Source organism: Zootoca vivipara, chromosome Z (assembly GCF_963506605.1).
Source record: "Zootoca vivipara chromosome Z, rZooViv1.1, whole genome shotgun sequence".
Taxonomy (NCBI): Eukaryota; Metazoa; Chordata; class Lepidosauria; order Squamata; family Lacertidae; genus Zootoca; species Zootoca vivipara.
The window spans coordinates 7,308,607-7,331,853 of NC_083294.1; the positions used below are offsets into that span (position 1 = coordinate 7,308,607).

The window sequence follows — 23,247 nt, forward strand, 5'->3', positions numbered from 1 at the left end:
AAGGAGGCAGGGGGTAATTAAATCAATAACTCCCAGTTGGGGAAAAGGAGGGTCTCCCAGAGCCAAAGATAGCCTCATTTTCTGGAGGATGCCCCCAAAATGGGAGAGAAAGATGGTTGTGTGGTGTGGGGAGGGAATCGTTGGATGGAAAAAAAAAAGAGCGTGAGAGGGGGGATGTGGAGGAGGCATGCTGGGGGAGGAAGGGGAGGGAGCCGGGGGGGGGGGGAGAGAGGCAGCTATCGATCTTGTCCTGGGGGGCTTCAATCAGGAAGTGCTGCTGCAGTCGGGTGATGAGAGGTGGCTGCCTGTCTCTTGGTCTCCCTTCCTCCTGCTCTTTCTTTCCCCCACACTCCTTTTCACATAGGGGAATTCAAAATTGCCCCAGCACGTGTATCACACACACACATACAATTCAATGGGTTTTCCAAATGACAAATAAACATGCACTGTTGGCAGAGGGCCTTCTCGGTAGTGGCGCCTTTCCTGTGGAACACCCTCCCTTCAGATGTCAAGGAGATAAAGAATTACACAGCTTTTAGAAGACATCTGAAGGCAGCTCTGTATTGGGAGGTTTTCAAAGCTTGATGTTTTTATGATGTTAGATATGCTGTAAGCCGCCCAGAGTGGCTAGGGAAACCGAGCTAGATGGACAGGGTATAAATGATAACATTGTTGTTGTTGTTATTGCAGCTGCCTTCTCCTTTCTGTGCAGCAGCCCCTCCAAACCCAGTCTGCGTCTTCACGCTCTTGCGCCAAAGCACCCGAAAGTGGTGCGAAAAAAGAGACTCAAGTTCCACAGCCAGGCAAGCAGCCTATCAGAAGCTGTTATGATGGTATCCAAAGCATATCTGTGTTTCAGTTCACTTATTGCTTTGGAAAGTGAAATTAGGAAGGTTCACATTTAAATCGAGAATCGATTTCATTGTTGTCCCTTCTCCATTTCCCCCCTCTGCAGAACCCTGTGAGGTAGATTGGGTTGAGAGACAGTGATGTGGTCTCCCAGTGAGCTTCCATGCCAGTGTGGGGATTTGAACTCTGGTCTCCCAGATCCTAGTCCAATGCTCTAACCACAACACCCATAGCAAAGCATGGCTCTAGGAATAATGTACCACAGAGGGAAGGTTGCCTCCCTCATTCTCAGATTCGAGAATTATCCAGTCACAGCATCTACATCTTACCAGGATTCAATCTGATGTTAGCTTTGCACTGGATTTCACCACCATATTCCTACCTGGAAATACAAGGTGATAGGGAGTTGTTCTTGGGGTGGGGGTGAGGAGAGATATTAAATCTTAATTCTGCATAATCGTGCACAGCTAACATAATGACAGCTTACTCATTCCTTCTGAACTGCCAAACATTCTCTCTCTCCCTGCTCTGCAAGTCTGAGCTGAGCAACGGGGAAAGATTGCAGAGAATCTGTCATCAGAGCATTGCTACGGAGCTACTGAAATCTGCTGGAAGGGATTTCAGGATAGCAGCTGTCTTTAATAATAATTTAAGCATACACGCACAAGTTAGCCACAGAAAATGTGAACAAGTCAAATCCCATATGCTTGGAGGTTTCCTTCTCGTCCCCAAAGACGTCGAGGCAGGATATGAGCAGAGGTGTACGCTGCTGTGCCGGAAATGCAGAAAGAAACATGAGGCATTATGCCTCCCTATGCTCTCTTTGTCTGCCTTTCGGGAATGACCTCATCAGCCACGGCCTCCCACCATGACAGGAACTGGAGAACCATACATGGCCCAGAAGAAAACACAAGGGCTGAAGGAACTGTACACACTATATGGCTTAATCAGAGGATCTTGTCCCATGTGGCTTCCTTTCCAGATATGCGGGAGTGGAGTAGGTGTTGAAAAGGGCCAGGAAATCAACAGAAGCTTGGAACGACTGTTTGAGGAAAGCTTACGGCTGGGGTATAGAAACTCTTTCAGCCCAGGGGCCACATTCCCTTTGGAGAAACCTTTTCATGCAAGTGGTGGGTTGGACCAGAGGTAGGCAAAAGCGGGCAGAGAAATGAATGCACATTTTATATTTGTACAGTAGGCAAGTTTCTACACTTACACACCTCTCTTTGTTCCCCATCCACATCAGAGTTCAAGGACACCTATGGCCTGGCAAAAAACACTCAACACTTCAGTACCTGTCATTGAACTACTGGTAGAGATGGGGGAGAAATTATATTTACAGTTTCCAAAACAATACAAGAACTGAAACACAGACATCCTTTGAAATTAGCACTTCTCTGAATTTTGTTATGCAATTCTCCAATTAAACAATGTGTACAAATATATATATATAAATTAGGGGGAGGTGTGCATTAAAAAATGAATAAAGGAATGAAAGTAGCTTGGAACATGCATTATATTAAGTGAAATGCCTTACAAAAATCTGCACGTCTGACAAATTGCCTACAAAAAATGTGTTTATTAAGAGAAAATTGCACTAAAACATGAATATTTTTTTATATGTATAGAAGGGGTAAATTTCTGCAGCCACATGAAAAACTGAATTTAAGATGGGGAAAAGGAGAAACAAAGAGAACCAAAATTGACAGATCCATGCCTATGGGCAATCTTCCATAGACTGTATGTTACTTTTGGGAGAAGGTGGATCCAAAGATGGGAGGACAACAGATAAGACTCTCACCTTTGTACAGTTAGCTACTTGTGGGAGAAGGTGGAGCCACTGGCGTAGCAAGCCCAGACGGTACCCAGTGCAGCACCTGTGCGGCACCTTGTACGGACTGTGCATGTGTACAGGGCCATCTTAAGCATGACGGGCACCCGGGCGCCGTGGTGCGAAGATCGCTCTGGCGCCCCCGCCCCGTTTCTTGCCGCGGCTGGTGGGCGGGCGCAGTGCGCGGTGCCCCCCTGGCGGCTCGGCGCCCTGGCGCCCCGCGCCACCCAGCCTTCCCCTAGAGCCTGCCCTGCATATGCAGCACCTCGCGCATGCGCACTCCATAAGGGGTGCCACACATGCACAGTCGGTACAGGGTGCCGCTCACACAGCAGCCTAAACAGCCGCCATACATGAGCAGCGCGAGAACGGCAGCCTGTAAGGCGTGACTAGTGTCATCCCCCTCCAGGGTGGCACCAGGGCGGCTCGCCCCCAACGTACCCCCATGCAACGCCCCTGGGGGGAGCCAAAGATGGGGGGACAACAGATAAGATTCTCACCTTTGTACAGTTAGCTATGTTCCAGCCACACAAAAGCCAAAGGTTTCTATACACGCACCTCTCCACTGTATATCCAGGAAAGCAAGAGCTGTTAATGAGCACGGTTCAAGGACACATCCCAACCAGGCAAAGGTACCGTAATATATCTTTCAGGCTCAGAACAGTTCTCCCCCCTTGTTCTAACCATTATGCCGCACCAGATGTGAAGAGTGTTGTATTACCTCTCCTATTTAATGAGTATTCTAAAATCCACCCACCCACACTCTCACACATAAACAAATATCACTACAGCCAACCAAAGACAACCAACCACCCTCTAGGCCACCCCCAACCTCTCTCACCACCAAGGAAATACAGCAAGTGAATAGTGACCCTGACACAACCCCCTCCCCACATACACTAAGTAGAAGAATAGAAGCATAACCACCCGACCCAACCCCACTCACCATTCCCCGTCTTTTCTTACCAACCTAATACCGCATGCAACACTAATGTCTCACAACAAATGAGACTGATACGTAGAAAACACAAATTGAAAAGAGACAATGCACGTATTTTCGTAAACTAACAATTTTTTTAATGAAATGAAAGAAAAACTGTAAAAAAAATTTTTTTTGAGAGGATTATACAAATCAACAGAGGAGAAGTCTGTTGATGGCCATGATGACTACTCCATTCTCCATTGTCAGTGATGGTATGCCCAAATACCAGTTGCTGCAAATCAAAGATGTTGGGATCGCTGTTGTGCTCAGGGTCCACTCTTGGGCTTCTCAGGCATTGGGCCAGCCACTGTGAGATTAGGATGCTGGACCGACTGGATGGGGTTTTGCAGCTTCATTTTTTTCTAGCTGCATGGAGATAATGTCTGTTGTGCAAACCATATTAATATCAGCGCAGGATGGGGCCTCTCAGCTGTAGCCCTGAATCCTTTGTTTTCTCCAGTGATGTCCTTGTGTTCCTCGGCAAATTCAGCCTTTTCTTTCCATGCATCCTACTTTAGGGAGATCCCAAGAAAATAGTGAACCTCTCTCTCTCTCCCCATTCCAACCCACCCCCCTCCTGAAACTAGTCCCTGGGTTGGCTAATGGCTCCAGCATGTGTGCTTCTGTCGGAAGTGAGAACTGCATGTAAAGTTATCAGACACCCATCCATCAGGGTAAGTGGCTCCCTCCTCTCACCTTGCCCCACACATTGTTAAATCCTTTGCAGAGCAGTTAAAAGCTGGTGCTGCTAGATGACTCATTGCAAACCTACACAGGGGCTGTGGAGTGGCTGAATCAGCAAAGGGATATACCGTGTGTGTGTGTGTGTGTGTGTGTGTGTGTGTGTATGGGTTGGGAACCCTGTGGTGGAGTGAACCTCTTTCCGAATTTGAGCGAGTTTATCTGCAAAAAAGCTTTGCCAAATTATTGCTGGAATTTTGGTAGTCCTTTAAGGACCCTGATGGAGAAGGTGGCACTGTTAAACTACTGTACATGAAAGCATCTCCTGGAACTGTTTTCAGCAGATGCAAAAGAGATGGTTAAGAAAGCCTTCTTTACTATCATTTTTTTTGTTAATTATTTTTTATTAAGGATTTTCTTGGGTTACAAAGGTAGTGCAATGTCTCATTTTCTCTCTCTCCCATGTATCATTTATACACATCAATTTTACTTATTATGAGGAAGGGGGGAAAGGGATGGGTGGGATGGGGAGTTGGGTGTGGTGGATTGCCGATGTTTCTCTTTTCTTGATATGTGTAGGGGTTCGGCGTCAGCGTCGTTTGTGCAGGTTCTCCGTTGTTTGTTTGTGCTCCTTTGTTGGTGAGAGAGGTTGGGATTCATCTTAGGATGCGATTGTTCATTTGTGGTTGGCTGTGGTGATCCTTAGTTTCTTGTGTGAGTGGGGAGGGAGGGTGTTTTGATTAGGTTAGCCATATTGATTTGTATGCTGACGGTAAGTTTTTGTCAATTTACTATCATTATTGCCTCTTGGTAGGCTCAACATTGAACTCTAACCTGTGTTTTCACCAATAGTGCTCATCTAGCAGTGTCAGTGATTGTTTCTAGTTCTAGTTATCTCCCGCTTGGACTACTGCAATGCGCTCTACGTGGGGCTACCTTTGAAGCTGACTCGGAAACTGCAATTAATCCAGAATGCGGCAGCTAGACTGGTGACTGGGAGCAGCCGCCGAGACCACATAACACCGATCTTGAAAGATCTACATTGGCTCCCAGTACGTTTCCGAGCACAATTCAAAGTGTTGGTGCTGACCTTTAAAGCCCTAAATGGCCTCGGTCCAGTATACCTGAAGGAGCGTCTCCACCCCCACCATTCAGCCCGGACACTGAGATCCAGCGCCGAGGGCCTTCTGGCGGTTCCCTCATTGCGAGAAGTGAGGTTTTAGAAGACATCTGAAGGCAGCCCTGTTCAGGGAGGCTTTTAATGTTTAATAGATTATTGTGTTTTATTCTTCTGTTGGAAGCCGCCCAGAGTGGCTGGGGAGACCCGGCCAGATAGGCGGGGTATAAATAATATATTATTATTATTATTATTATTATTATTATTATTATTATTATTATTATTATTATCATCATCATCATCCCATGGTCCCCCCACCTTGGTTTTCCCTGAGGCAAGGGCGGGGGAAGGGGTGGATGGTCGGAGCAGTCTACCCCGGGTGTCACCACTGAGGGGGGTGACAAAATGCCGGGCGGCACTCACAGTGGTGCCTGCAGCACGCCCAAGCCATGCATCTCTCCTGGGAGAGATGCAGTGGCTTGGGCGTGCACAGGCTCCGTGCTTCCCAGATGTTCTGCCCGCTGCCCTCCCTGCCCCCCAAAGCTGTAGGGCGGCTGAGTGGGAGGAGGCAGGCAGACTCTGGAGGCCCCACGGCACCCAGGCAGCTTCTTCCGTGGCTGCAGAGAGGGCACTTTGGAGTCAGACAGTTGGTAGCCCTGGTTAACTCCACATTCCAGGGGGCCAGCAGGGAATCAGCTGAGAGGCCATCAGCATGGGATAATGTATCCCCTACTATTTGACCATTCAAATTGGTCCCACCTCCCTGCGGAGGGGAAGGGTTGCAGAGAAGTCTAGTTGCACCAGGAAGTGATCTGACCATGGCACTTCTTTTGTTTCACTTTTACTTGGTGTCAGACCACCCATGTGCACAGAGGTAAAGGCATGTCAAAGGCTTTGTGTAGGGACATTTTATCCACCCTAGGCTGTACTTTTGAGCCAGCCCTGACCCTCTCCCCTTAAAACCAAACGAACCTATAAAAAAACTAATTAAAAAAGTACACACAACAATTTTAAAATGATTTGAAACACTCCCCACCCCATTAAAATATTGAAACGGGGAGGATTTTGTAAAGGAATGGAGAGGAGGTAGGACCACAAGAATCTCTGCTCATTGTCTGTCTCTGTTGACAGGACTGCCTCCTTCTGGTCACATTGGGAACTGACACTCGCCCAGCAATTCAAGCTGGAACATCCTGCAGAAACGCCATGAAGGCAGTCCTCAAGGACACCCTGGGATGGGGCTTTGCCCATGATCTTGTTCAAGCACTCTATGAGGGTGTTGTAAATGTCCTTGGCACAAGACAAGGTAGCTCAGTCAATAGAGCATGAAACTCTTATCCGCAGGGTCATGGGTTCGAGCCCCACATTGGGCAAAAAGATTCCTGCATTGCAGGGGGTTGGACAGGATGGCCCTCGTGGTCCTTTCCAACTCTACAATTCTATGATTCTAAGAGATCTGGGACTTGATTAAGCTGAGACACTGAGTGTAGGGCACACTCTCTACCTAGACCGTGCCAGACTTAGTATCTGACAGCGCAGGGGGCCTGCCACTGTCAAGACTCTGGGAGAGGCACCTGTAGACCAAGTGTAGGCACAACTCCAGCTGGTCGCAGCTGACTCTATTCACTTAAGCACCTGCTTTTGAGATCCGCCAGCTATCAACAAAGCATATACTTTTCGTGAGCACTGGAAAACTAGTTCACACTTGTGTGTGTACACATGCACACACTGGATATATGGTGCTGCCTTAAGAGGACTGTCCTAGAAAGTCCTGGCAGCCTTAGTGATCTGATGGGGTGGGGGGAGGGTTTATGTGTGTGCTAACAAAAGTATAATGAAATGTGCAATATTCCTTGGAGAAATGCTCTCCCCTCTGAATCATTTGATGCCTTGAGCTGACTTTCCTACACACACACACACACAGAGTCCCTTAGTGGGGAGGAAAGGGGGTGCGGTTATGCCTTCCTCTCATCATAAATTACATGCAAATGCCTTTTGTGCCTCCGCGCCTATATATGTGAGTGCCTGGGTCTTTCACGCAAGCGAGCACAGGGTCCAGAGACGACCTGTGCCTTTAATTTGCCAACTGCAAAACTACAGAGTCTGTGCCTTGAAGGCATCCCATTACAGTGGAATGAGCTAAGGATCTACTCAGCTATATAAACCAGCAGAAACTGCTTACTCCAACCAGAGTTTGCCTTACTGTCAAACATTCTCTCTCCCTCCCTCTCTTTCCCCCTCTCTCTGTCTTTCTCTCTCTGACTTGTCCTGTCTATACCATAGATGGGACAAGTTTTCTGAATTTTTTTCCCTCAAGACAGAAGCGGACAAGAGAAAAGCATCCTATTTATCCCCTGGAGACTTGACACAACACAAGGAACTAACACATATCAAAGGCAAGCAGGTAAGTCTTCTCTCCAACATTGAGCATGACTTTTTTCAGGGGATGGAAAAGTGAATGTGTTAGAATAGGTTCCATTTTTTAATGGTTTTTTTCCCCCCGAGTTGCTGGAGTTTGGACCTGGAGATGCTTTTGAGGTTACTAGGCGATATGGATATAGATGATACAGATACAGATATAGATATGCAGAAATTTAAAAGTTTATTTTGTGTAATGCCAGATGGGATCAGATCTGTGTTTCTATGGTGTTTTCAGTGGATGCATAAATTAGCCAATGAATGAATGAGAGATGAAGGCATGCTAACGGGAGGGTGTGCATGCACACACACACACACACACAGGCACACACAGGCACACACACCCCCAATTAAAGTAGCAAAGCAAACACACAATGAAAATGGCAAGTGAGGATGGGGAGATGGGGGGTCATTTATGTTTCTGAGACTTCAAGGGGTGATGGAGATTAACTGATAGCATTGGGAATATAGCCTTTTAAAGATGCAAATGAACCTTGTTCATTGTAAAGAAAGAAAGAAGCCCATCTTGTGTTTGGCAGTGGGTTCCAATTTCTTCCTGAAATGTGTGTGCCTGCCTTCCAGACCAAGATTTTTAAAGGCAAAGTTCAGCATGTATATTTCTTTCATTTGGCTATTGAAAACAGAGGGTGATCTGTGCCAGAGGATGAAAAATGCTTCTCTTCTCCCACCTCTCCACAGCTCATGAAGCAAACTGTTTTTTTACACCCTGAGCAGCCTATCACTCTGATAGTTTTATTCACCTCTATACTTTTCTGAGCACCAGCTGGCTGAATAGTGCATTTGTACAAGCATGGGATCTCATGGGTTGAATGAGAAGAAAAATGGGTCTGTAACCCTTGGCTTGTCTGAGTAGCTGGATCTAACTTCTCAACTTGCCAGCTACATGCAGTCGTCTAATATTTTTCAGGACAGGCTGTAGGTTGTTATTAATGGAACATTTTCTTGCTCGCTTTCTCAAGTACTTCAGAAGTCTTGTGTTGTGTAGTATGGATCTGAGGCTGGCTGGTCCTATGCGTTTTCATTCAGAAGCCATACCCATTGGGTTGGATCCAACAATTCTACTTGGAGTAGACCCATTGAAACTATTGGACCTAAGTTAATCATGTCAGTGATTTTCATTTGGGTCTGCTCTCCATATGGTTGATATTGTGTTCAGAAGGGTTTACTCTCACCCAAGTGTGCTTAGACTTACAGTCAGTTAGGCTTATCGCGCAGTTAAAAAGCACCAATACTGTGAAATCCACTTTGAAGATTGCACTGAATTCTGCCTAAAGTGAAAGTTGGACTCTTAAAGGAAGCTATCGTAGGGTTTTTGGTAAGCAGCTTTTTCACAGAGGAGAGGTTGTTTTCGCCTATCCATAGGTGAACCCAAAGCTAAGCCATTTAGAGTTGTATTCCTAACTAAACACCCCATCAGACATAACAGAAAATGTTGTCTGAGGAGATGCCTGAAGGATCATGTTGCATCTACTACTCAGTCCCATGGGAGAGAGAGAAAGGAGTAGTCTGACCTTATGAGCGTTTGCTCCAAACTAACTCCCGCTTTGCTTAATAGAATTACTCACAATGAAGTAAGATCAGATTCACAACACTGCAGTCTTATACACCATGGATGGGAAACTGGCTTCAGACTAAAATAATAATAAAATAAAATAAAACTCCCCTACTCAGACAAGCTAGGGGAACCAGGTGGCGCTGTGGTTAAACCACTGAGCCTAGGGCTTGCTGATCAGAAGGTCGGCGGTTCGAATCCCTGTGACGGGGTGAGCTCCCGTTGCTTGGTCCCAGCTCCTGCCCACCTAGCAGTTCGAAAGCACGTCAAAATGCAAGTAGATAAATAGGTACCGCTACAGCGGGAAGGTAAACGGCGTTTCCATGTGCTGCTCTGGTTTGCCAGAAGCGGCTTTGTCATGCTGGCCACATGACCTGGAAGCTGTACGCCGGCTCCCTCGGCCAATAATGTGAGATGAGCGCGCAACCCCAGAGTCGGTCACGACTGGACCTAATGGTCAGGGGTCCCTTTACCTTTACCTTACTCAGACAAGCAGGGCTGCACTGCACCACCTGCCTACCTGTGCAGGAGAATCCCCTCAACACTGGGGGGGGGTCATTCAGCAAGGGGGGAGGGCCACAGCAGTGAGGCCAGGCTGGGCTCTAGGGCCCAGAGACCCTCAGCAGCAGGCAGGGTGGGATGGGGATCCCTGCATGGGGGTGCCTGGTTTGCGCCCCCTCAAAATCATGTGCTCAAGGCTATGGCACCCCCGCTTCCCCCCCGCTACACCCCTGCTTTGTATGGTAGACTAGTTTCACTCACAGTCCCCTCCCTGTTCTCCATCCAGGCAACAAAAGGGCACCATGAAAGTTTAAGGACCTATCCCAGCTGGGGATGCAGAGTGCGGGGGGATGTTCAAGGAGAGTATGATGTAAGGCTGGGAAGGGGATGTGGCTGGGTAAAAGAAGTGGCCTCCAACTAATGGGGTCTAGAGGACTGCATTTGGGAATAAGTCCCATTGAACTCACATCTGAGTAAATGGGAAGAGGATGCGCCAAGAACATGCATCAGAATAGGCTGTGGATTGTGCACGAGAAAGCACATGGGACACACCAGCCAGACTGCGCCACATTCAGCTTACAGCCCTCCTTGTATCAGCTCCCACTTTCAGCATCCCCTTATGAGGAAGTCTGAATACAACCCAGCCAGTAGCAAGTTTAGGCTTCAACTTGACACACAGTTACCCGGGAACAAGTGCTATTGAACTTAGTGCAGCTTACTCCTGACTGACTAGACGTGTCTGGGACTGCCAAGAAACTGTTTGGACAGAGGGGTGTGCGCACTTGCAACTCCCCCCACCCCACCCCACCGCCTGCCAGCTCCTATTTCACTACTGTGTCTTATTTCATCCCCTTGCAAGCACACACAAAGCAATATGTAGTGCTCCCAGTGCTCCCAATGGCTATTGTTTTAAAGCAACTGGTAATTTATTTATGGCACAGTCTTGGATCAGTTTAATGTGCTGAAAGTATAACTGGTTCCAGTTTTGCTGGGGGGGGGGGAATGCAACCCACTAAAAGAAGTAGTTCTAAATAATCTGAAGAGATAAGCATTGGCAGGATGAGAACGTAACCTTAGCAGAGAAAAAATTTCCACACCTGGCTACCAGAGGTGGAAGATAGGTTTACAATGAGACCTCTCCTTCTTAATGGGATCCCACTCTCACACAAACAATCAATGTTTAGCAGGGGGGAATTACAAAACTCTTCAGGTTTAGAGTTCAAATTGTGTTGGGAAGTAATGCCCTGAAGACTGTCGATTAGTTTATATATTCAGTAGTACAGTTGATCAAGTGGCCAGGACCATTACCATATTTGTGCAGCAACATCCAAATGTGTAATCAGCTTACCTATTGTCTAGGTAGCTTGCCCTGGGAAATGGGGTGGGTCAGATAAGGAGGTGATAGACCTACCTTTAGATCAGGGTTTCCCAAACTTGGGTCTCCAGCTGGTTTTGGACTATAGCTCCCATCATCCCTAGTTACCAGGAACAGTGGTCAGAGATGATGGGAATCATAGTCCAACAACAGCTAGAGACCTAAGTTTGGGAAACCTTGCATTAGATGCATGATTGGGTCAGAGATTGCCCTTATGATCCTTCCAGCTATGCAGTTTGGTAATTGATATGTTAGAAGATGCAAATTGAACAACCCTCCTGGGTGGGACTGTTCTGCTTTAAAATGCCAGTGTATTAGTCTGCCTGTTGAGAGTGGTCCCTTCATGTAGAAAGCTAGCACATCAAGAGAGGTTGGTTCTTCTTTACATGCTAATTTGCTGTGTGTCAAGAGATTCTGAAGGGGAGGGGAGGGAATAAGAACTTGAGAGGGAATAAAGTAGCTGTGATCAATTCCTGTGATCAATGAAAAGGCTAGTGAGAACCTCATAAGCCTGAAAGGCTAGAAACACACAATTTGCTTGTTGGAATATAAGTCCTCTCTGCTTTCTAAAGCTTAAAAGGGATTTGCTTTAGGTTTCTGAAAAACTCTAAAACTATATTTCTTATACTAATTTATTTATTTATTTATTTATTTATTTACTATCCTATGTCTTCATCCAAAGGAGACCATATATTGGGGTGGGGGAACCTTTTCTGCCCAAGGGCCACATGCTTTCTGGGTAATTTTCTGGGGATCACATACCAGTGGTGGATGGGGCCAGAAGGAAAAATAGGCAGAGCAACAAATGTGAATTATGCCATAACACAGTAGACTGGTTTCTTTACCCTCACACATCCCTCTCTGCCCTCCACCCAGGCATGTAAGAGTTATGCTCAGAGTTCAATTCCAGCAAAGAAAACAAAAGAGGGATATGAAATGAAGTCAGTGAGGGGAGTGACCTGGGAAAAGCAGGTGTGGCTGTGAAGGGTTGTATGGTCTAGGAAGAAACTCCAGGTGGCCTGAGGTTCCTCAACCCAATTTGAAATTATGTCTCACAATCTCATAATTGAGAGTCAAGGAGGTGGAAGGAGGTGAGATGAGGTAAAAGAAATAAGCAGAGTGGGGTACTGTAAAGCTCTAGTGGGGATTTGGCCACAAGCTTCCAGAGTCCAAGAGAAGTATTCTTAATATCTGCTCCCAGACATTGGAACTCCCACCCTGGAGAAGCCAGACTGGCTCCTTCCTTGCTGTCCTTCCCCTGGCAGATGAAGACTTTTTTGCTCCAACAAGCTTTTGGGGACTGCCTGCTTTTAATTAAAGGGCTGGTGTTGTGCTGTTTTATTGTAATTCTTGATTTGTTTAAACATATTTAATATAGTTTAAATAGTTGTTGTTGTTGTTGTTGTTTAGTCATTTAGTCGTGTCCGACTCTTTGTGACCCCATGGACCAGAGCACGCCAGGCACTCCTGTCTTCCACTGCCTCCCACAGTTTGGTCAAACTCATGTTGGTAGCTTCGAGAACACTGTCCAACCATCTCGTCCTCTGTCGTCCCCTTCTCCTAGTGCCCTCAATCTTTCCCAACATCAGGGTCTTTTCCAGGGAGTCTTCTCTTCTCTCTTCTCTTCTCTTCTCTTCTCTTCTCTTCTCTTCTCTTCTCATGAGGTGGCCAAAGTATTGGAGCCTCAGCTTCACAATCTCTCCTTCCAGTGAGCAGTCAGGGCTGATATCCTTCAGAATTGATAGGTTTGATCTTCTTGCAGCACCAGCACCATAATTCAAAAGCATCCATTCTTCGGGGATCAGCTTTCTTTATGGTCCAGCTCTCACTTCCATACATCACTACTGGGAAAGCCATAGCTTTAACTATACAGACCTTTGTTGGCAAGGTGATGTCTCTGCTTTTTAAGATGCTGTCTAGGTTTGTCATCGCTTTTCTCCCAAGAAGCAGGCATATTTTATTTTTGTGACTGCTGTCACAACCTACAATTTAAATAGTATATACAGTGGTACGTCTACTTACAAATAACTCTACTTACGAATTTTTCTACTTACAAATGGAGCTCCGTCCGCCATCTTGGATGCGGTTTAGATAGGATTTTTTCTACTTACGAATTTTTAGATAGGGTTGCTTCGACTTACGAATTTTTTCTCCCAATGCATTCCTATGGGATTCGACTTACAATTTTTTTTGACTTACAAATGTGTGTTCGGAACGCATTAAATTCGTAAGTAGAGGTACCACTGTAGTTTTAAGTCTATCAATGTTTAATTGTATTTTAATGATTGATTTTTTCTGTTATTAGCTTTTCTTGTTTTCATCTGTAAGCCTTGAATCCCATCAGGGGAAAAGGTGGGATATATCTATTGTAAGCTGATTAGTCCTTCTAGCCCAGGATGCCCCGATTAGCAGACAGCAAACAGCACCTGAATGAAACAGCATCTCTTGCCTACTGCAGTTTCCAGCAACTGAGCCATGTTTCAAAAGCAGCTGCTGAAGTTCAGAATAGCAACAAACAACAGACAACATGGTAATGCTACAGGAATGAATAGAAATAATAAAGACCGTGAAAACACTAAATCATATATATGCAACCGAAGAAAATGGAATACATAACACATACGCAATTGTCTCTGAAGAGGCGAATTAGACTCAAAAAGTGCCAAGTTCAGAAGGCAACAGGAGGAAGTTGGAGGAAGTTGGGTGCAGGTAGCAACACAGCAGGTGTGAACAGGCGCTTGCCTAGGCAGAACCTGAGATAAGTTTGTCGGACTGATGATTAGGCTCTGCAGCTGAGTATTGGTAAGGGTTGATGGAAACAGGTTGATTAGGGAGGTAGTTGTGTCAGCTGTCTAAGTGCTAAGTCTCCTCATGCTGCTGCCATGAATAGGGATGGGGAACATGCTGCCCTTCAGATGCTCTAGACTGAGTCTAGACTAATTTCCTGTGCAATGTTCTAGTTGCTGCTGCTTCTTTAATTAATTTATATAGGAGAGTTGGAAGGATGGAAGCTGGAGCTATCCACTTCCACCATCACTTGTCTCATTCACATATTACTAGTATTGCAAAAAAGAGTAAATAATACTGAGGTTTCATTGATAAAGAAGAAAATGTTTTTTTTTATTTACACTTACTTCATATTTAGAAGGATGGCTTTGAATTCTAAGTCAACATGGTGGAGCTACTCTCCCATGTCTGCCTCCTGCAAGAGAGGAGGAAGGGGCAGAGCTTGCGAGTTTGGCAAGAAACCACATAGGGGGAAACACATTATCTCTTGCTCTCAATGCTACCCTCTGCTGACTGGGGGCTTGCGAGGTTGCTTACACCTAACGTTCTCAGGACATTTCTGACCTTAGGGATGCATGGTACCGGTATCATTTCGGCTAAATGTGTCCAAATGGACTTTGAATTGAGGATGGGAGAGAAATTCAGTGTGGTTCACATCCTAATGCAAACCTGCTTCATCAGCACTTCATGAAATAATGCACAAACTTAAATGCGTCTCCCCTGAATTTTGCAAAACTGTTCCTCAAGACTTCCTTCCCCCAAAGTGGATTGCTCTGGTAACATGGCATTTGGAGGCAGGATGGAGATGCAGGCAACACCAGCACCCTCAGGGAACACACTGGTGAAGCAGCACCAAGCAAGATTGAACCCTCCTGTCTATTACATGGCTGGTGGGTGGGGAAGGAGGAAGCTCCTGCCCTATGTTTAATTAGGGTTTAAAAATCCTATTAAACATTAGCCCCACACCCAAATTGATTTGAGGTTGGATCTTGGATTCCCCAGGTTGGCCTGGATTGGGTCAAGTGGGAGGGGGACTGTGCACAGTGTTAGTTTTTGGAGCTAGAGTTTGACATGGACACAACTGCTAGTCAAAAATCAGCTTGGACTGCTAGTTCAAAAAACCAACAAATACCAGAGGGAAACCTGAGAATGAAGCAAAAATGAACAAGTTAGTGACCGATTTGCTGGTGAAACCCAAAGCTGTTGACAGTGAGGAATAATCTGCTTTGTATTCAAGGATGCTCTCAGGTTTGGTCACAGTATTTTCCTCCCCTCAGACTTTCTTTGTCAGTGGCAAATGTTCTCCACATGTGGGAAAAATTAAGAACCAGGCACATGTCCAGGAAATCCTGAAATATCCCCCCCTCCCCAAATGTGATGTAAATAAGCAGGAGAGTGGGGAGTTCCTTGGCCTGACAAGAGGCTGTCTGTCTGGCGAGCAGGATGTGTGGGGAGGGTGCGGGAATGGGAGGTGGGTTTCAGTATTGCTTTCTGAGGAGCTGAAAGGAGACTTGACATGTCTTCAGCCATAATGAGTAGGCAGAGCCTGCCATGTCCATCTAATTAAGGTTAAAATACACATTTCATTATGCAGAAACCTGATTGCCCTTTCTCTCATGAGAATGTTTCTTGTTTGATTAGAAAATGCGAGGGAGAGCTTTAAGGACTCGCAGCCGGAATTGGTGGCAGAGGGAGACCTTTGTGTGAATAGACTGGCCTCATTCACTTCAGAATCAGGGTTGTTGTTTTTTCTCAGTCCAAGGACCACATTCCCTTCTAGGCAACCTTCCAGGGGCCACATGCTAGTGCTGGGCAGTGCTACAAGCAAAAGCGGTGGAAGGACAAATGTGAACTAACTTACGGTACACATCCTTCTCTGTCCTGCAGGCAGGCAAGAGCCACCAACAGAGTTCAAGGACACATTCTAGCTAGCAAAAAGGAGGAGGGTGCAAACGAAGGCCATTGAGGAGTGTGGCCTATGATGAAGGGGTGTGAAATGAGTGATGGGGGTTTCAAATTATAGTCTATAGGTGTGAACACAGGAAGCTGCCTTATACTGAGTCTGATCATTGGTCCATTTCGTTCAATATTGTCTACAGTGACTGGTAGAAAGTCTTTGATGTTTCAGGCAAGAGTGTCTCCCAGCCCTACCAGGGGATGCCAAAAATTGAACCTAGGACATTTAGAATGCAAGGCAGATGTTCTGCCATTAAGCCACATCTCCTCCCATGAGAAATTTACGTGGAGATGGCAAGGAGAGGGGCTACTTGGTGTAGCCCTGATCTGTGTTCATGTGATTGTGTGTTAATTGTGAGCAGAAAGGCCAGACAGGGCTGCCTAAGCACACTTGTTGAGTCCAGATTGGCTGTTTGGTGTATATTTGGTAGGAATGGATTCTCAGTGTGTAAAAAGTAGCAGTTTTAGCTTTGCTGCTGTCAAAGATGTGGAACAGTGCTGTGCCAATCTGTTTCCTTGGGAGGAACTGAAAGCAATACTAACTTACCAGTTTTGCAACTGGATAGAGTTAGTGACTTGGTGCAATCATTTTGCTCCTCCCCAATCATTCTGCTACTGTGCTGTGCTAAGCCACAGTTATGTTTAGTATGTCATCCAAACCCAGGCTCATGGTTTAGCTGTCTCCAGACTAACCACAAGCTTCAACCAAGGTTTGTCCTAGGGCAGGGCTAGGCAACCTAAGGCCCATGGGCCACATGGGGGTCATTTAACTGGCCCACAATCTGCCCCCCGAACCGAGCCACCCTCTCAGTGAGTCCCCACGCACTGCGCTAAACCGGCACAACATGCCATGGGGACTTACTTCCGCAGCACCGGAAATCAGGTCTGCACAGATGCAGACACCGGATATCGCGGGCGGGCACGCTCATGCACAGTCCGGCCAATGGAGGGATCTCTGCTGGAGTGAACTGGCCCAGGCGAGGTAAACCTTGCCGACCCCTGTCCTAGGATATATGGTTAATGGTTTATCCAGGAGAGCTGAACCACGACTCAAGTTCAGACTAAACCAAACAAGCATAGTAGCAGGATGACTAAGGAGAGCAAAGTGCCCCCAATCCACACTCCCATGTTTTGTGCTAAGGAAATCAGACTCCCAGTACATTTCCAAGCACAATTCAAAGTGTTGATGCTGACCTTTAAAGCCCTCGGCCCAGTATACCTGAAGGAGCGTCTCCACTCCCATCGCTTAGCCTGGACACTGAGGTCCAGTGCTGAGGGCCTTCTGGCAGATCCCTCACTGTGAGAAGTGAAGTTACAGGGAACCAGGCAGAGGGCCTTCTCAGTGGTGGCACGCCCGTCCATCACATGTCAATGAAATAAACAATTACCTGACTTTTAGAAAACATCTGAAGGCAGGCCTGTTTGGGGAAGTTTTTAATGTTTGATTCTATTTTCAATATTGTGCTGGGAGCCACCCAGAGTGGCTGGGTATAAACAACAACAACAACAACAACAACAACAACAACAACAACAACAACAACAACAACAAGGTAGCCAAAGCATTTCCATCCAGACATTTTGAACTCTCAACATACCCAACCAGCATGGCCAATGGTCAGAGAGAGTGGGAGTTACAGTCCAAATCTGGAAGGTACCACAGTGGCTAACATTCGTCTGCATGCATTCATTCTCATGTGAACAAGACTCAGGGCATTTTCAGAACTCCAAAAATCAGGGGAGAAATCTGAATGAGAAGCCTTTTATAAATATCTCCGAATTCAGCATTATTTGGGAAGGTTGCCAAATTCAAACCATTGTTCCTTGTCTTGGCTATGGAAGGCAGGATGGTCAGTTTTCCTCCTCTTCTCTCCTTCCCTGCTTCTGACATCCTTTTAAATACAAACTGTCAGCTTCTCCTTTCTGTAAACCCCCTTTCTCTTAGCTAAACAACATACACAGTGTGCCCTCAATCTCTCCACAGAAGTTTGCCATTCAGTTCCCCGGAGTGCTTCTCTGAATCCATTCCAACTTGTCAATTCTCAAACTGAAGTCACTACTCAAAAAACAAAACAAAACAAAACAAAAATCTCAATGGTGCTCCGAGTAAGAATAGGAATATTATTTCTACAGTCTCTGAAATGTTCCTTCCCTCTTTGCTAACTCATTTCACTGTTTGACCATTTATAGTCCCAAACTAATGTTAAGACCCATTGTCATGATCAGACAAATCTAGCTGTGTTTGTGTGTATAGATATACGGAGGGAGAGAGGGAGAGGGAGAAGGAGAGGGAGAGGGAGATGGATGATAGGATCACATTCTGTTCCCTTCTCAGCATAAAACTGTCTTCAAGAAATGTCTGAAATTCAAAAGTGAGGATGCCTTTCAACTCTCTACTGGAAGAATATTCCATAGCATGGGACACTAAATGTCTGACTTCCAGTTGAAACCACTCAGGCATCTATAACACAGGGGACAAGTAGCAGTGCTCTTCTCAGTGATTAAGCTGCATTATAAGGACTGAGACAGTCCTAAAGGTATTCTTTTATCAACATAAAAGGCTTAAACTTGGCCTGGTAGCATGTGGGCAGCCAGTGTAGATGCTTCAGCAAATGTGTCACAAGTTGCTAGTCATCTGCTCCCTTCAGCAGTATAGCCACTGCATTCTGCAATAGCTGAAACTTCTGGATCAGGCCCAAAGGAAGTCCCAAATAAAGTGCTTTGTAGTAACCCAGCCTCAAGCTTACCTGGGCTGCAGCAGCCAAGTTATCTTCATATGACCAGACAAAGCTGGTAAAAGGCATTCCTATCCACAGAGGTCACCAGGGCCTTTAATGACAGACATAAGACCACACATGTTTAAAGCAGCATTAAGCATAGCTTCCCCTAAAGAAAACTAGGCACTGTAGTTTGTTAAGGGTGTTAGGAGATCCTTAGTCCCTTTAAGGAGCTACAATTTTCAGAGTGGTTTAACAATCGATCCCTCTTTCCTAGGGATGCGCAGGGAGAAGGGATGAATGAATATTGAAATGAAAGTTGGAAAAGCTAATGTACTTGGAGCAGCAACATAGGGAGGGAAAAAGAAGGAACATCTTGGGGGGGGGAGTTAGCTTTTAAATTTGAATTAATTTGGTAGTAACTTGTTTAAAATTATTGAAAATCAGTTTTAAAAAAATGGCAATCCCTCTTTCCTAGGGAACTCTGGGAGCTGTGGCTCTTTGAGGTGAATAGAGGTTTCCTAACAACTCTTAGCACCCTTTACAAATTATGGTTCCCAGAATTCTTTGGGGAAGCCAGGACTATTCAAAATGGCATTAATACTGCTTTAAATGTACAAAGTGGCCTAAATGTACCTCCACTCTCTTTTATGAGGATGGTGAGTAGATAAGTTTTTCTTCTGATGAAATTCCAGCCCCCTCTTCCTAAATAATTCCTGGGTTGCTCAGTGAGTGTTCCATCCATTGATTGCTAAGAACATTTCTGTACTAGCGTATTTACATGTGTGGGAAGATGAAAAATCCTTTTTCACCATGCACAAGACTACATAAATGGTTCCTAGAAGGCTTGTGTTAATCTTCCTCCACACATCTCCACAGCGGCTTGGCCTAGTTCTGTCAGATGTGGTGAAATCAAAGAAATTATCTTCTCTGGGATGGGAAAATTATCTTCTCGAGAAAGAAGAGATTCAGCACACCATGTGGCAGCTTCTTTCAGCAGGGGATGCTGGCCCTTTTAGGCCTGCAGGCACATCTGAACTGCTTGTTTCTATTTTCAGCCATTGCTAGTACATAAAGACTGATATCACTGATTAGTGGAGACATGGAAATCTGTTCCATCATACTGGGCAGTAAGAGGAAGTTAATGGTGCCCACTGGCAGGGGTGGAGTTCCGTTTTTCAAATTTCAGTAGTGCCTTGTGTAAGCCCAAAATTTGGTGGCCTTCCCACCCCCTTTCTGATCAATTCACTACATCATAGTTGTAAATCCCTGCAGCGCCCCCTATGTTCACCTCCCAGTGTGGTGGAATCACTGCTACCCTAATTCCGGCTCTGCCACTGGGATACTTGGGGTGGAAGGTGTGGAGCCCAGAAGTAGGTGAGGCTAGAGCTGATGACATGCAGAGTTCAATTCATTCTTGTTGTTGTTTAGTCGTTCAGTCGTGTCCGACTCTTCGTGACCCCATGGACCATAGCACGCCAGGTATTCCTGTCTTGCACTGCCTCCCGCAGTTTGGTCAAACTCATGTTCGTAGCTTTGAGAACACTGTCCAACCATCTCGTCCTCTGTCGTCCCCTTCTCCTAGTGCCCTCAATCTTTCCCAGCATCAGGGTCTTTTCCAGGGAGTCTTCTCTTCTCATGAGGTGGCCAAAGTATTGGAGCCTCAGCTTCATGATCTGTTCCATTCTAGTTTTTCTCCAATAATCCTCCTCTCTGCTGAGTTCTACAGGGGGCAGCATGAGACTAAGGAGCAGGTAGAAGCTCTCAGCCAGGGCTATATCCTGGGCTGGTTGTAAGTAAGAAAGAAGAGTCTGGCTCTGGGTAGAATGTGGTTGGTGGGGCAGCAGCCTCGTTGCCTTAATGGACCAGGGCTCGGTGGGGTCAAACTTTTCTATGTTAAAAAAGACCAGATTGGCTTTATCCAGTGGAACAGATGTTCAGTAGGTGGATTAATAGCTAGAACACCATATTAGAAAGGCTTGTAGCATACTGAACAACTGCCCCATTTTAACCTGGACATCCTGGAATTACAAAAGCCCACCATGGCTTCTGATTCCAACCCAGGATGTCCAAGGAGGGCCGCGGCAATGTACTCCTGGAAGGCGATGCCACTTCCGGAAGTACATCACTGTGGTCCTCCGTGTGTGTGTGTGTGTGTGCGTGTGTGGTGACAGGCAGAGGTGCATAGCAGTAGCCAGTCAGCTGACAGGCATGCCTTTGCATGAGTGAGCAAAGGTAAGGTGACATCAGGTGTATGTGTGGTAGAAGTGAATGTGGGTGGATGGTGGGGGTGGTTGGGTGGGCATCAGGCATTAGTGAGCGGGTGACTAAGTGGCAGGTTGGTGTGTGTGTGTCCCAATTTGCCCACCTTGAAATATTGGAGGGTACGCTGTAGAATCTGTGATCTGTGTGTATTTCAAAAAAGAAGTTCCAAGGATCCTGAAACTGAAACATCAGCCTTATGTTTAAACTTCACATTAGTTGCTGCAATTTATTTTGGGGCATGGGGGGGGGAATACAAAGGGTGACAAAAAAGAAAGAAAAAGAAAGAAAAAGAATTACAAGGCCTATATGTATGAGAGCTGTAAAGGGCTTGGCATAATTCAAAGTGAAGTCATTGACAAAAAATGAGCTCCCAACCATGTGTAACTTGGCAAATGAACTTTCCAAAGGCATGTTTAAAAAAAGTTGCAGATCTTTGCCAGCTCCACATATGTATTTTTTAAAAGGAGGGGTGTTTGGAAACAGGGCGGTGGGGAAACGGGCTGCACATGTAGTTGGGGGTGTGAGGAAAACTGATCCAGCGTGTGTTTCAGCGAAGGCAAAGTGCTGTTCTGAGTTGTGCTATTTTATTTTATTTATTTTATTAGAAAGTATATCCCACCTTTCCTCTAAGGATCTCAAGGTGGCATACCTACTTTTCCTCCTCCCCATTTGATCCTCATATAAACCCTGTGCAGTCGTTTAGGCTGAGAGTGCATGAATGGCCCAAGGTCATCCAGTGAGTGTTATGGATGAGCAGGGATTTTGAACCCTGATCCCCCTGATTGTAGTCTGACACTCTAAACACTGTACCAGACTGGCTCTCATTTATTCTGCCAAGGTGGGGGTTGTCAGCCAGGCATCATGGCGTGTGTGTGTGTGCGCGCGCACACACACACACACACACACACACACACACACACACAGCTTTTATTGTTGCTCTGGGCAGGTGCCCCAGACTCGAGTTTTCATTGTTTTTAAAAATGTAAACCTTTAGCTGGGAAGAAAGTTATGAAGCGAAATCTGCAGTTACTGTACCTTTTAAAGTGATTTCTGTAAAATGGGAATGACTCTGATGTGACCGCTGAGCAGATTCCACCAGATGAGCAGATGTTGGGAAAGATTGAGGGCACTAGGAGAAGGGGATGACAGAGGACGAGATGGTTGGACAGTGTTCTCGAAGCTACGAACATGAGTTTGACCAAACTGCGGGAGGCAGTGCAAGACAGGAGTACCTGGCGTGCTATGGTCCATGGGGTCACGAAGGGTTGGACACGACTAAACGACTAAACAACAACAACAACAACAACAACAACATGCAATTAGTGTATGCTGATTTATGCAAACCTAGAAGTAGTTCCTATACTTTAAGCAGAAATCAAATGCATCTTATTTTAGTTGGGAAGACATTAATTAGGTGGTCTGTGTGATTCTTTGGTCTGCTAACCAGGTGCTTCCTGTTGGTGGGCAGCTTCCGTGGACCATAGGAAGCTACTTTTTACTGAGTGAGATCTTTGGTCCATCTAGCTTCATTTAGTGTCGCTGGTCATTAGTCATTGGTCCATCTAGTCAGTGTGAGTGGCTTTTCAGGGTCTCAGGCAGAATTCTCTCCCATTCCTACCCAGAGACACCAGGAATTGAACCTAGGGCCTTCTGCATGCAAAGTAGATCTTCCACCACTGAGGTATGCCTCATTCTTCTCTCCCTTCTTAGGGCTGTTTATCTGCAATCCAAGCTTGGACTAGACAGTCCTTCAAACAGGTTTCCTTCCCAGAGGACCTTCCTGTGCAAAATAGGGTACATGGGCACCCTAGGTGGGGTAGCTGAATTTCTAGCAGGCTCTAATCTAAGGGCATGGCACTGCCTGTAATGAGCTTGCAGAGGCAGTGAGAGTGAGTGAGAGAGAGTTTCCAAAGAGAAGCTGGCAGGGAGGCGGGGAAGCAGGTCTTTTGCTTTCCAGGGAGTCATTTTGTGTGGCCTACTTCTGAAGTTCCATTTCCATTTTTAGAACAGAGTTAATGTTCCCCCTCTTCAGTATGATTGCTGCTGCTCATTGTGGCATGGTGACCTGCTGTTTCCAATCTATGGCCTTTGTATAAACTGGATCTACCCGAGGCCCTTTATGGACAGGACCTGGAAAAGGGTGGAAGATAATAGCAACAGCTTTGCTGATAGAAGGCAAGCTTACTGGTGGGTAAGGG

General features: G+C 46.0%; 1 protein-coding gene across 6 annotated transcripts in view; it reads left to right on the forward strand.

The window, feature by feature from the left end:
• Nucleotides 1–7,471: 7,471 nt before the first annotated feature.
• TNC (tenascin C) overlaps nucleotides 7,472–23,247 on the forward strand; it is an 87,631-nt gene continuing 71,855 nt past the window's right edge. For 2 of the 6 annotated variants that reach the window (XM_035112810.2, XM_035112811.2), the window contains exon 1: nucleotides 7,477–7,864. The gene's annotated coding sequence lies outside the window, so the exon portion shown is untranslated. Of the gene's footprint in view, nucleotides 7,865–23,247 lie in introns of all 6 variants that reach the window. The other 4 variants (XM_035112807.2, XM_035112808.2, XM_035112809.2 and 1 more) reach the window with 4 other exon arrangements.